Source organism: Podarcis bocagei, assembly GCF_964188305.1.
Source record: "Podarcis bocagei genome assembly, chromosome: 8".
NCBI classification, from domain to species: Eukaryota; Metazoa; Chordata; class Lepidosauria; order Squamata; family Lacertidae; genus Podarcis; species Podarcis bocagei.
In genome coordinates, this window is record NC_138133.1 from 22,874,691 (window position 1) to 22,890,128 (window position 15,438).

At 44.2% G+C, this 15,438-nt stretch overlaps 1 long non-coding RNA gene across 2 annotated transcripts; it reads left to right on the top strand.

The window, feature by feature from the left end:
- Nucleotides 1-177: 177 nt before the first annotated feature.
- On the top strand, nt 178-13,087 carry LOC308593950. 2 transcript variants are annotated; one of them, XR_014011130.1, is made up of 3 exons: nt 178-262; nt 7,283-7,362; nt 12,802-13,087. It is a non-coding gene; the product is annotated as an uncharacterized lncRNA (long non-coding RNA). The 2 variants fall into 2 exon arrangements; XR_014011131.1 differs by lacking the exon at nt 178-262 and adding an exon at nt 282-599.
- Nucleotides 13,088-15,438: the final 2,351 nt, after the last annotated feature.

The window sequence follows — 15,438 nt, forward strand, 5'->3', positions numbered from 1 at the left end:
TAAGAACTTAATTCATTCCAGAGGTCCGTTCTTAACCTGAAACTGTTCTTAACCCAAGGTACCATTTTAGCTAATGGGGCCTCCAGCTGCTGCCACGCCGCCGCCGCGCCATTTCTGTTCTCATCCTGAAGCAAAGTTCTTCATAGCAACTAAATAGAACCTCCACATTCAGAGAAAGTTTGCATCTGAGACTGGATGTCTTCTACAAACAACAGGACAGGGCTGTTTCCTTCGCATCCTATAACAGAGCTTCCCAAAGGCAGTAAGATGGCAATTTGATAGACAAGGGATGCGGCACCTGTGGCCTGCCAGATGTTGTTGGGCTGAAACTCCAGCATGGCCAAAGGCCAGGGGTGATAGGAACTGTAGTTCACCAACATCTGGAAGTCCACAGTGCCTCCATCCTTGATAAAGAGCTTTGGTCTGATCCAACAGAGCAGTTCTTAATGTTACATCAAAGCGGTCGCACACAAATTGTCTGGCACTTCCAGCTCCCCCACTCTGCAGAAATGCTTCTGATGTGACATCAAGGCTGAGAAAGAGCCCATGTGATTTGATAAACATATGGAAGAGAAACAAAACAAAGCAGCCATTCATCGGTGAGGCTAGGTCTTTAGATGTGAGACTGTGTGGGGATGAGAAACAGATTTCATATATGTTTTTTATTTTATTTTTTATTTCTGATTTTCAGTTAAATGCATTTCAATAGTTTTACAGTCATTTTAACATTTCAAAACTCAACTTCCTTCCTCCTCTTTCTGCGGTTCCTTAAATTTATTTTTATCATTTCCTGCATATTCTAAATTAACTTATTCCTTTATTCATCTGCTTTCATTATATACTCTTATGAAACTGCAAGTTATTACAATAATCCTGCCAATGTCCTTATCTGTTTACAATTTATCTGTAAATATTCAATAAACCATTCCCATTCTTTTATAAAAAGTTTGTTATCTTGATTTCCTATTTTTCCCAGTAAGTTTCGCCATTTCTGCCTAGTCCATAAGTTTTTGTATCCATTCTTCTTTCGTCGAGACTTCCTTTTCTTTCCAGCACTTTTCATATCTGATCTGCTTTGGATATTATCTCTGGTGGGGCAGAGGTGGGGGAGAGAAGAAAATGATTCATATCATATCAACTTTCCAACATCTTTTGTTTTTGTTTTTTTAGTTCAAAGAGCTCCAGAGTTGTGAGAAACCATTGCTGTTGCGGAATCCTGGCAGGCTCTGGAAGTTAGCATGCAGGAAACACGGGCTCTTCTCTCCTGAAAACATGTGCCTAGTATAAGCGTCAATAAGTCTAACTTGTTTAAGCACAAAAGAAGTCTGCATGTTGCATTAAAGCATATAGAGCAGCATCTCTCTAAGGCAATCGTAGGCAAACTAAGGCCCGTGGGCCGGATGCGGCCCAATCGCCTTCTCAATCCGGCCTGCGGACGCTCCTGGAATGAGCGTGTTTTCACATGAGTAGAATGTGTCCTTTAATTTAAAATGCATCTCTGGGTTATTTGTGGGGCCCGCCTGGTGTTTTTACATGAGTAGAATGTGTGCTTTTATTTAAAATGCATCCCTGGGTTATTTGTGGGGCATAGGAATTTGTTCATATATTTTTTCAAAATACAGTCCAGCCCACCACATGGTCTGAGGGACGGTGGGCCGGCCCACAGCTGAAAAAGGTGGCTGACCCCTGATAAAGAGGCTACAAAGCAGCCATCTGAACCTTTGTTTTTGTGTGTGTGTTTTGGAATGGACAACCTTTTACTAATGAAATGGTGTTTTCCTGGTCATAAAAATTGTTTCATACAAGTTGAATCTCTTGCTTTTCGTCTGTGAAAGCAGAACTCGTCAGAAGTCATGGGGATAAGGAAAGTAAGGAGAACTCATTAGACTCACCTTTCCAGGTGAATTGATGACACATCTGTAAGACATACACACACAGTGATTCCTACTACCCTGCGCCAGGGAGCAAAAAATAGCAGACCAGACAGTGCATAGGAATGTTCAGAGCTGGCCCTACTAGTAGGTCAAGTGATATGACCACCAGAGGCATTCAGTGGCAATAATTCCTCCAGCTTTTCCATCTGAGTCCCCCAGCCATTCCCCTCTAATAAAAGATGGAGCTGTTTGTTCCATCATGGTCCATTATGCACCACTTTAGGTAACCTGCTGTCCTTAAGCATGTTGAAGATGTTCATCTGACAGCAACAGTTAGTCTCATTGGCTCAGTCCCATGCAACGCTCTGCCAATCAAGGTTCCACAGAGATTTAACCATTAAATATCTGTTGAAAACTTTTCTATGCTACCAGCTTACACAGGAAATTAAGATAATAGTCTTTCTGCAATTGCCAGCAAATTAAAATTGATTTTAAATGTGGATATGGTTTTTATTTTATATGTGTATGGTTGTAACCCACTTTGATTATTTTAAATGAATAGTGGTATACAAGTATTTTTTTAAATAAATATGATGAATAAATAAAGGTAAAAATGAGCACCACCAGAGAGGCCAAAACCATATAGAGTTACCGTATTTTTCGCCCTATAGGACGCACCGTCCCATAAGACGCACCTAGTTTTTTGGGGGGGAAATAAAGGGAAAAAAATTATTTCCCCCCCAGGCGCGGGGCTGGGGCAGCCCGAGCTTCCCCCGACCCCAGCCCCCAAACAGGCGGCTCTCTGCAAGCCGTGGGAGCCCAGCGGTGGCTCCCGCTGCTTGAGGAGAGGTCCGCGAAGCCTGGATGCGCTGAGATCAGCGCGCGCAGGCTTCGGGATGCCGGCAACTCTCCCCAAGCAGCGGGAGCGTTCCCGCTGCTTGAGGAGAGGTCCACGAAGCCTGGACGCACTGAGATCAGCGCGCGCAGGCTTCGGGATGCAGGGAACTCTCCCCAAGCAGCGGGAGCGTTCCTGCTGCTTGCCGAGAGGTCCGCGAAGCCTGGAGAGCGAGAGGGGTCGGTGCGCACCTACCGCTCTCGCTCTCCAGGCTTCAGCGAAAGCCTGCATTCGCCCCATAGGACGCACCCACATTTCCCCTTCATTTTTGGAGGGGAAAAAGTGCGTCCTATAGGGCGAAAAATACGGTATACCTTTCTTGGATAGCTTAGTTGGTAGATCTCAGGGTTGTGAGTTCCAGCTTTATGCTGGATGAAAGATTCCAGAATTGAAGGGTTGGACTAGATTATCCTCGTGGTCCCTTCCAACTCTACAATTCTACTAATGTTTCCAAGATTAACAATCAAAATCCTGGACAGGCTGAAATATCTGAGCCTGTCACTTGAAAGGCTGGAGAAAGATGTGAGGGGTTTTTTTTGGGGGGGGAACATGTCGGAACTCTGTTCGACTGAGCTGATAAGGCTCATCTTCGGAATTGCCTCCTGACGTGTTTAACGACCTCGAGCCTTTGATGAGGCTCCAAGGCACGTCCTCCCAGCAGAATTCCCAGCACAGGGAAGGATGAGACAGTATGAGCTATGTTGTAAAGAGTTTTATTTCTAAACTACGGAGAACAGAAAAGACATCCTCTCTCTATGAAAGCAGAGAGCAACTGGACAAAGGAACAAAGGAAACAGGAAACCACTAACGTCACATCCCGTCTCCCCTCCCGTGAGACTTCCAAGAGTCTGGACTGTCTCTGGAATGTAAACAGAGTCCTGTGACTCCCAGCAGCTGCACAGTGAGAAACAAAAACTAACAGAGCATTCCACAAAATGGGAGACAGCACTGGAAAATGTCCACTCTTGTGGTGCCAGCCATTGCACCTCCCTCAGATAAAACACATGAAGAGTTTAGATCAGAATGGTGAAACTTCTCTCTTTTTTAAAAAAAATATAATTTTTATTAAATTTTACACAGATTTTCCAACACAACATCTCCAACACAACATAACAAATATTTGGCTATCACAGCCTAGGGCTTCCTTCAACCCCTTCTAATGGTTTTCTAAATTCCTTTCTAGTTATGCATTTTATTACTATTCTCATTGTTGTGAGTCCAATCTTATATCAGCTAATCTTAGTCCTTTTCACAATAATTTGAATAGTCCACCTTACAAAACTTCTTGCAACCCTAGAAGTGATGTTAATTAATTACATTTGCCTTTCGAATACAACGTAAATTTCTTCCAGTCCTTTAGGAAAGTCTGGTCCTGCTGGTTTCAAATTTTCCCTCTAAGTCTTGGCATAGTCCATCACTTTTATTTGCCACTCTTCTTTTGTTATTATTTCTTCTTCCTGCCATCTTTGGGCTAGTAATATTCTTGCTGCAGTAGTCGCATATAAAAACAGTTTTGTATCACTCTTATGTATTTCTAAACCTACCATCCTGGTTTTAATGGTGAAACTTCTCTTGCGGATTCCAAATATACCCCCCCCCAAGGTTGTTTGTGTATTTCCTTCTCTTCATTTTCTTTGTACATAAAAAAACCATCAGCAACCTTGGTGGATTTAAAAACAAACAAAAACCACAGCAGTATTTTTATCTCTGTGTCATTTGACTCCTCTCAAAGCAGATCTAGTCAAAGACGCCAAGCATATGGTGCAGAAGTAATAGAGGTTGTTGGCTGTCTTGCAGAAATTACCAAAGGAGCTCCAAGGGCTCGGCTAAATCTAGATGATTACAGTGACTTCTGAGCTTCTGCATTTCTGAAACACCTGCAGTTTCTGGCACTGTGTCTACATGGCAAGGATTTGGCCACTGCTAGCCCTGGCACCCGTTGTCTTAACTGCTAGTGGGAAATTTGAAGAGAGTGTTCCCTGTCGATGAGGGCTTTGAAGTAGTTGTCCTCTCTTTGCAAATACTCCCCACCCACCCTCCCACTTTGCACATCATGCTATCTTCACTGTGCCAGAAAAGGAGAGAGGAACTTTGAACAAGCATTCACAAAGCAAAGTTTCTAGTTATGACTGTTCTAAATGCTTAGTATGGGAAGAAGGGAGAAGAGTAGGTGCTCTGAGGTTCATTTTGACTTCACGTGAGGTGCGAGACCTCTTCCTATAGAGACCTGCAGTTTCGATCATTAGTCCAGTAGGCCCTAATTGAAATGTTGATGGGTGGATTAATCTGGGGTGAGTGATAAAGAGGAATGTTGTGGCCCCTTCTGTTGTATATATGCAGAAGATGGTCTCTGTGCTTTGAAGGTGATTGTTGGCCTTCTCTCCAAGATGGCTAGACCTGAGAAGCAGGCATTGGCCATGGCTGATCAGATAGGGACTGTGTACACACAATACATTTAAAGCATATGCACCTCAAAGTATCCTGGGTTGCCATTTGTATACAGTGGTAGCTCGGGTTATATACGCTTCAGGTTACATATACTTCAGGTTACAGACTCCGCTAACCCAGAAATATTACCTCGGGTTAAGAACTTTGCTTCAGGATGAGAACAGAAATCGTGCTCCGGCAACGCAGCGGCAGCAGGAGGCCCCATTAGCTAAAGTGGTGCTTCAGGTTAAGAACAGTTTCAGCTTAAGAACAGACCTCTGGAACGAATTAAGTACTTAACCTGAGGTACCACTGTAATGTCCACCACTGTATTGCTGGATGTAAACCTAAGTCAGTTGTATTTGAGTTGTTTAAGATTAGGGTGCAGATTTATTGCCTAAGAGAGGTTTCTCATTTCCCTTCGCTGACCTCCTCCAGTCTGGCATGACAAGATCTTGTCACTCTGTTTATAAGAAGCAGCTTTCACAGTTCCTACAGTGATGGAAAAGGACATGAGTTGCATGGTGGGGTTTTTTTCTTAAGGCTTAAGATATTATAAAAGCAGTATCCAGAGGAGCTGGCTTCATGTGATGATACCAGTTTGTCAATTAGTTTCCCAGTCAGACATTAGAAGCTCTGAGTTCATTATAAGGCGCTCGAAGGGCAAACCTTTCATGATTTAGCATAGAATAACTTTTAATATCAACTGAAGCCTGAGGACCAAAATGAGAGCTAATTTTTTAACCGCAGGGTCTCACCAGACAGAGTGAGTCAGCTTAGAAAAGAAGCACTTTGTTCTCCTCTCCTAGAAGTTTTTCTAATTCTCAAAATAAACTTTGTCACTTTTTTTCTACTGAGCTACACTCCCCGAAGTGAAAGAAAGACTGGGGTCACTTTGACGCCCTTGTTTCAGGTAGAAAACAACTGGCTTTTTAGTGGTGAATTTGTGGTTCTGCTTAGAACTGAACTGAGGCTGAACAGGTAGGCTAAAAAATGAAATCTAGGGGATTCTATCACAAGTTTAGAAGACTCTAGTGGTGTGGCAGAACCAGTGACGTAACGTGGGTTGCCAGTACCCAGGGCCACGCAGAGGGAGAGAAACAGATGGAGTACGCATGCACATTCAACTGCACAACAGCATCCGCATCACCCAGGAGATCACAGCTGCAGGGATAAGGGAAAAAGGAGTCATTTCATTGTCTGGAGAGGGCATTTCCTCCTTCGCATGGACAAAGTGTTTTCAGTGGAGCCCAGTGACAGAAGTGCAGCCATATCGAGGCAGTACTGGGTGTTGAAATTTTGCGCTCCTAACAATTTTGCCCCCGGGGCAACCAGCCCTGTGCTATGCCACTGTGCAGAACTCTCCAAACACGCTCAGAGGACTCCTGTCCTTGTGTTGTATATTCTCACACTACCATAAGGCAAAGTGAGGCAGACACCTCAAGCCACAGATGCTTTGGAGAGTGGGGGTCGTCAGCATCCAGGTGTCCACAATTTTTAATTTTTCTTACTTGTTCTGACTTGCCCAGCTGCCTTCTCCCTCTGCATCACAGGTGGTCCTTTTGGGAAAGCTCCCTGATCAAGTGAGGAGGCAGAAAGGAAAATAGACAAGCTTAAGCACTCTAGCAGCTCTCATGTGTGCACATGCATTGCTTTGCTCCCATGACTCCTGCTACACTGACCAGTAAGCACGAGAACCATGAGGGAGCAGGAGGCAAACAGCAACGAGGTATTGGAGGAAAGGGCTTTGTCTGCTGCACATGACTTGCCCAGCAGTCCCTAAGCTACCCTGATGTACTCTGATACATCCCATTGCCATTAGGAAGCCATGAATTCTGGTCCTTCTCTAGTTGTTCTTCCAGACCAGATTCCAGTGGGTGTAATACCACAGCACCCATAAACTCCATTTAAAAGTCTATGGAAAGTACATGCTTCGGGTGGGTTCCCTAATACTAGCCAAGTGTTTAAGATTAGGAGTGACGTTTGCAGGGATGGTTGGTGCCCATTGGAACTTGTAGGGTGGGAGAACAATGGCAGGCAGAGACAACAAAGTCTAGTTTTGTTCCCATCCTTTCTCTCTGCTCAGTTCTACAAGGAACACTCTGACACTAAAAAGGAGGGAGGTGACAGGCAGTGCCACCCCCTGGATTTGTCAGAAGTAAGAAGGTAAGAAGGTGGGGAGGAGGGAGGAGACAAACAAGAGATTGGTGGGGCAGTGACCCATTTGCCCTACTGAAAGTTGTTTGCTTCCCCCACCTGCACCAAGAAAAAACTCCCATTTATTTATTTATTTATTTATTTATTTATTTATTTATTTATTTATCCCTCCCCAGCGAAAGCCAGGCTCAGAGCAGGTAACAACAAATAAAAATAGCACAGTGTACATAAAATCACACAGTCGATTAATTAAAATACATTCTAAAATCAATTCAGAATCAAATTAATGGCAACCATTGGGCTAGAGTTCTATGAGGATTACAGAAGGAGAGAGGGGGTCAGACTGTGCCTTGGCCAAAGGCCTGGTGGAACAGCTTTGTCTTGCAGGCCCTGCCGAAAGATGTCAAGTCCCGCAGGGCCCTAGTCTCTTGTGACAGAGTGTTCCACCAGATCGGGGCCAGGGCTGAAAAAGCCCTGGCTCTGGTCGAGGCCAGCCTAACCTCCCTGTGGCCCAGGACCTCCAAGATGTTTTTGTTTGAAGACTGTAAGGTCCTCCGTGGGACATACCATAACCCTACCACTAGTTCCATGTTGGGTGATTGTCTACGCCATAAAGTTGCCAAGTGATCTGCCTTGTGTTATGTTCAGTTACCACTATGCTCAGAAGTGTGTCCTTCTGACCTACAAAATGGTTTTCCCCCGCTACTATTGGGGAAAATATTGTTGCTTCCCCCTCTAGTATATTCCCTCCTCTTCTCCTACTTTAATATGTTGCGCTATATATATATCCCATTCTTGGGCAAAACATTATGTGTTCTTTTTATACATAATCATATTCTATTATATGGTGCAACAGATCATATGCAAATTTCACGGTGGCGTTTTATGTGATGGGCCCTGACCTATCTTTTAAATTATCTACACTCATATTGCTAAGGTCTTAAAGAGGAGACCTTTCGGTTGGTTGGAAGCTGGCCCTAAATGTATTACTGTGCCAGAGAAAAACAGTCATCAGCCTATACAAATAGACACTTGGGGAGGGGGGGAGGCAGGCCATTTGCCAGGATTAAAAATATATGGCAGCATGATTTAAGGGAGCAATCCTCTGCACAAGAAGCTGGTATAAAACAAGCCAAATTAAATGAATCTAGTGTAAAGTTACACCAGCTCCAAACCCTGCTCAACAGCTGTGCTGAACATGCTTAGGATCCAGCCTAAGGCCCCCTTCTGTGTTCTTCCCCCCAGCTTCATGCCCCTTTTTGGGAACTTGCGCTGGCCTCAGTTCAGGCAGTTGCAACTCAGGTGGCTAAAATATCTGTGGCCGATCTAGGGTTGGGGACTTAAGTCCCATGGACTGCAAGAAGATCAAACCTATCCATTCTTAAGGAAATCAGCCCTGAGTGCTCACTGGAAGGACAGATCGTGAAGCTGAGACTCCATTACTTTGGCCACCTCATGAGAAGAGAAGACTCCCTGGAAAAGACCCTGATGTTGGGAAAGATGGAGGGCAGAAGGAGAAGGGGACGGCAGAGGATGAGATGGTTGGACAGTGTTCTCGAAGCTACCAGCATGAGTTTGACTAAACTGCGGGAGGCAGTGGAAGACAGAAATGCCTGGCGTGCTCTGGTCCATGGGGTCATGAAGAGTCAGACACGACTAAACGACTAAACAACAACAACAACAAAGAGCCAAGAATCAGTTGGCTAAGCCTGAGATCCACTGCATCCTAAGCTGCAGTTCCTGGCAGATCTTACCATAGGATTGCCACCTTTTATATTTCTCTATAAATAATGATTCCTCGCTACCAATCAAACTCACTGAGATAACATGTTGTGGCAGAGGGTCTGGTAGTACACGGAAGCTCAGGAAATTTTGAGAAATATCGTGAAAGTTATCTCTCCCCCCCCCCCATTTCTTTATTTGGTTTTACATATTAAAATTCACAAACTTACCACAACACATTCCAACAGTACAAGATTCCCACAAATCTCTGGACTTCCCACCTCCCTCTCCATGGGTCCCATTGTTAAACCCTTTCGGCCGCATCCTTTATAGTAGTCCAAATCTTCATTGTATCCATAGTTCTCGTTACATTACAAGTGTTATTGCAATCCCTCTAATGATTTCAACTGTTTCAGTGTTCTCCAAGGTAAATTATAAATTTCCCCCATTCCTTATTAAAGTTTTGGAATGTGAGCGGTTTATAAAAGGCAGAGGGTGAATCATTGAGAGGACTGCCTTAAGATTTATTTATTTTTCCTGGAAGATACAGAAACACAAACTGTGCACAAGAGGTATTTCTTCTTCTTCTTCTTTTAACCCTGAGGACTTTGAAGAAGAGAAAAAACAAAGCTGCCAGGATCTGAGGCCCACAATTACCTTTGTGTCTTTTTTATCCTGGAACAAAAGACAAGCATTCTAGATTACAACTCCAGGAAAAAGAAACCGGGAAATAATAATAATGTTTATTACTAACATGTTACAAGCCAGCCCTGCAGTTAAAGTATGTTAAAGAAATCCCTCATCAAAGACCAGACTTTCCTGGGGTAATAATTTGGAACTGTTATGAAGGAGAAGTTTCAAAGCTCAGAAGTGGCAATATGTGTATGCCAAGCAGATGAACAAGCAACGCAGATCAAGTCCCTGGAGAAAAGAGCACAGCAGATTACAGTGGGTGCCACAGCGGAAGAAAGCAGACAATAGCTAGCTAATGGGAAAGCAAAACAGAAGAAGCAGTGGACAGTGCCAGAAATGTGGCACATCGCATGAGAAGACAAGATGATATACTTCTGGATAGCCTCCAACATTTCACAAATAGATAGAGTGACACTCCCAGATAGGTACTGGCACATGAATGCACCCAGGTAGCCAATCATGAGACTGTGTGGATCGGGGGCATAAGCAATGCACACAGGACCATAGCTCAATGGCACCATAGCTCAATGGTACACACTTTGCACTGTGGGGGGGGGGGGAGGTTCAATTCTCAGCATTGGGAAAGGGCCCTGTCTAAACCTCTGGAGAACCACTGTCATCAGGGTAGACAACACCAAACTATCTATCTATCTATCTATCTATCTATCTATCTATCTATCTATCTATATAAAATTTTTATTAGTTTTTTAACATACCATTTTCATCAGTAATTAAACATATTTTTACATCTTATTCGATTTTTTTGACTTCCATCAATCCCGTCTGAAAATTTTCCAATCTAATCTCTGAGTATACATTTCTTATTTTCCGTGTTACATTTAAAACTCATAACCAATATCTTTGTTCTTTATCTGCTTTGTATCAATTCATATATTCCTCCTTACAAAACTTCTTGTAGTCCTACTAGCGTAATTTGTTGGTTACAATTGCTCTTCAAATAGTTCATATACTTCTTCCAATCTTCTGTAAATCTCTGGTCCCACAGGTTTTGAATCCTTCCTGTCATTTTGTCCAATTCTGCATAATCCATTATTTTCGTCTGCCATTCTTCTTTCATCAGAATTTCTTCTGAATTTCAGACAACATCAAACTAAACGGATAAAGGGTCTGACTCAGTACAAGGTAACTAGGTATGAAAAGTATGGAATCCTGAATAGCCTCTACCAGTCAGCGATGATAATAATAATAATAATAATAATAATAATTATTATTATTATTATTATTATTATTATTATTATTATTATTATTATTATTATTATTATTATTTATTACTTATACCCCGCCCATCTGGCCGGGCCACCCTAGCCACTCTGAGCAGCTCCCAATAGCATATTAAAAACACGATAAATCATCAAACATTAAAAACTTCCCTAAACAAAGCTGCCTTCAGATGTCTTCTAAAAGTCAGATAGTTGTTTATTTCCTTGACATCTGATGGGAGGGTGTTCCACCGGGCAGGCCCTCTGCCTGATTCCCTGTAACCTCACTTCTCACAGGGAGGGAACCGCCAGAAGGCCCTCAGAGCTGGACCTCAGTGTCTGGGCTGAACAATGGGGGTGGAGATGCTCCTTTGGGTATACTGGGCCGAGGCCACTTAGGACTTTAAAGGCAGCACCAACACTTTGAATTGTGCTTGGAAACGTACTGGAGCCAATGGAGGTCTTTCAGGACTGGTGTTATATGGTCTCCGCAGCCACTCCCAGTCAGCAGTCTGGTTGCCACATTCTGGATTAGTTGTAGTTTCCCGGTCGCCTTCAAAGGTAGCCCCACGTAGAGCGCATTGCAGTAGTCCAAACGGAAAATAACTACAGCATGCACCACTCTAGCAAGACAGTCCCTGGGCAGGTAGGGTCACAGCCTGCGTACCAGATGGAGCTGGTAGACAGCTATCCTGGACATGGAATTAACCTGTGATTCCATGGACAGCTGTGAGTCCAAAATGACTCCCAGGCTGCACACCTGGTCCTTCAGGGGCACAGTTGCCCCTTCAGGACCAGGGAGTCCTCCACACCTGCCCACCCCCTATCCCCCCAAAACAGCACTTGTCAGGATTCAACCTCAATCTTTACATGGGTGTCAGCAAAGAGAAAGCCCATGAATGTGCTGCTGCTGTAGTCACTGCTGTAGGTGTCAGGGCCTGGCTGTACAAAGAGGAATGGTACGAGGCACCAGCCAAGGAACCCCAAAGCGAAACCCCAGAGGAGGAAAGCTCAGAGCCAGAGGACTGGTGATGAGACACCGAGGAGAGGTCAGAGGGAGAAGAAGATTGGGAGGAGGTGCAGAATGCCAAAGGAGCAGCAGGGTTTAGTGAGCAGGAAGAGCCTGTGATAGGGAGCAGTTCAGACTCCAAGACTGAAGCAGATGGGGGGGCGGTCAAGAAACTGCTGAAGAATCCAAGGAGTCTCCCTCTCCTGCGGTGACAAGCTCCCCCTCCCCCTTGGTCTCCAAGAACTCACAGAGTAATGAGAAGAACATAACAGAGGCCAGAGGTGTGCAGACGCAGTTTGAGACTGCTTGGGAGACATCCGGGAGAGGAGGAGCCTTAGAAAGGAGTGGAAGACAAGGGCCTTCAGTCCTGGCAACTGCTCCATAGGGGCAAGAGTCCTACTGAGTAGTGTTGCTGAGACCACTAGGCCAAGTAGTATGTTTGCTAACTTCACTGACAATGGAGATCTGCTTCCTTTATTGCTGACTTGCACCTGACTCTAGCCCTGACAGGAGGTTCTGCTGAAGTGTGATAGGAAACCCTTGCATGATTGAGGTCCCTAATTTCACAGAAACATACACCTGTGTAGCAGAGATTCCCGCTATTCTGCACTTAATGGGAAGACATTCAGGGTAGGTGGAGGTGATGTGTGGCAGCACATCATGTGGCAGCAGGTGTGGCAGGCACAGTTCCACTCCTGGTAGGTTTGGGAAATGTCTCCTGTCTGGAACCCTATGAAGCTGCCAAAAATCCAACTCAGCTTAAGGCAGTTTCCTGTGTGCCTAACTTGTCCCACTCTGCTGTAGGATTGGTGCCTGTGGTCCTGAACTTCGTACTCCTGCAAATCAACTCAGTCACATTTGTTGCTGTCCAGGGTCCTGACCTTAGGAGGTTGGCTCAGGTAATCTTGCTTTCCACCACCCCATCTGGGCTGCCGCCGCCACATCTCAGCGATGGAGATGGCTATGGATCAGGACAGCAGGCAATTTCTGCAAGACAATAATCTCTTGCTACAGCATGTGGAATGAAGAAAATAAACTGTCAAAAGCCTATGAATTATTTATCTAATGGATTGAATAATTGAATTATTAAGGCAAGTACTGGTGTAGTGATTATTTAATGGAGAGATGATTTCAGGGTTGAAGCACTGATGCTCTCATGCTCAGAGACAAAGAGGAAATGGGAGAGGTGCAGGCAACCTCACGTGGCATGTGATCTAGTTAATACTGAGCCTCTCATACTGGCTCTGATGATACCACTTGAAAGTTCCTCTACGAATTTTCACAGCTTCCTCTTGTCACAAGTGGGTGGTGGCTGGAACAGGACAAATACTTGTTTTCAGCTTCAGAGGTGCTACTTAAAGCCAATGGCCTCACCAAGCCCAATGGTCAATTCTTGAGTGGATCAATTGAATGGCCTTATTGCCAAACTGCTTAAAAATGTTAAGCTCTCTCCTCCAAATCCAGTCCTGCAGCTGGTGCCAAAAACTTGATGAAGCCATGTCTGCCACTAACTTGAACAACATTGTAATGCACATATGCCTTATGTACCGTATTTTCCGCTCTATAAGATGCACCCGGCCATAAGACGCACCTAGTTTTTAGAGGAGGAAAACAAGAAACAAGAAAGCAACGCAAAGCCTCTTGAGCAAAGAGGCAGGAGCGCTCCGGCTGCACACCGATCCCTCTTGCTCTTCTGGCTTCAGCGATAGCTGCGCAGCCTGCATTTGCTCCATAAGACGCACACACATTTCCCCTTACTTTTTAGGAGGGAAAAGGTGCATCTTATAGAGCGAAAAATACGGTACCTTGAAATTGTTTAGGGGAAACAATGGCCACTTTTCAGTGCCAGCTAAAAACTTAGGGTGGTATTCAATTAACTTTTATTCAGAGTTGGCCAGTTAATTATCATGACTAAGCTAGGTCCATTAATTTCAATACGTCTACTCTGAGTAAAGCTTAGTTTAATACCATGCTTACCTCTTTTGCCAGGCCTTTAGAGCTGCAGTGTGTATGCAGTCTCAGACTGAGTGGACAAACTCAGTGTAACTTCGAAATTCAATACTGCAAATTCTAATAAAAATTGACCTGAAGCAAACTGGCCTTGCATTAAATATCTATATCTGTATTTATAGGATTTCACCTTCCCTGAATGTTGTGATGCAATTCTTAGGTCATAAAATGTATGAAAACAAGGTTGTAATGATGAGATGAATGTACATTTTAAGAGAAAATATGTGTGAGTGGGTGTTTAGAGAGAGAGACCTTTAAAATGTGTACTTAAACTATGTATAATTAAATGCATATTTTTGTGCAGTACTTTTTTAATACAGGCTGGTGTTGAAAAGTGATGAGACTGACTTAAGAGCGAACGCATGTAAAAGTGAGTAAAACCCAGAAAGACACCAATCTATCCATCCTTTGGTATTAGCCGAGCTTTGTAAGTTTATATGACTCTCGTCGCAAAAAGACACAGCTCTATGAGGAAGCAGAAAAGCTCAGCGATTTTAAGATACCTGTTGCTTCCCCGAGACAACCAATGTGAAAATGTGTTTATTATTGTCTGACAGACCATTTTAAAGAGACAAGAAAGGGAGGGAGAAGTGTGATATAGAGTAGATTCTCGGGAGAGGAAGAGAATTATCACCCTTCTGGTGGAAGAGCAAATGGCTACTTCGCAAGAAGACAGAGGCTAAAAGGGGGCAGTGGAGGGGGATAGAATGTGAAACTGATCATTATACTTTCTTACCCAGAGATTAATAGGCAATCAGTGTTACCTTAACCTGTGTATGCTTTATTCACTCATAAAAAAATGATGATATTGCTCGCCTGTCTTGCCACAATAGCACATTTCCTGATGTGTGTTTCCCAGTTAATAATTGTCTGTCAAGCAGCTGATCAGAGACAAGGCCAGAGAATGCAAGTCATGATTAATTGCTAGTTGTAGGGCAAGTGATGCTGGAGGGGGGGGAGGGGAGCACAAAGAAAGGCATGCGCTCTCTGGCATTCAGGCCGCTATGCAACTGCTGTATGCGCAAGGATACAATTTGAGTGACCAGGGCAGCAATGCCAGGTTTTCATCCCCCCTGCCCACTTTGACCGAGTGGCATTCATAAGCGGCCCTCTGAAGAACTATGTACCCAGCTGTGGTAACCAGCAGGGTTCCTGCCATTTTGCAGAGGGTGGGTTGGCTGCGTGTAGTTTTCTGGATAAGTGTTGGGGACTTTATTATTCCCACCTTCCAAAGTTCAAAGCTCGGAGAACTCTGAGGACAGTACAACATGTTATTTTAATTGCATAGTAGGCAAACATGTTTTTTAAAATACGGTGGTACTTCTGGTTGCGAACAGGATCCGTACTGGAGGCCCGTTCGCAACATGAAAAGAGCGCAACCTGCAGCAGCGTGTCTGAGCATGCGCGGGTTGTGATTCGCCGCTTCTGCAC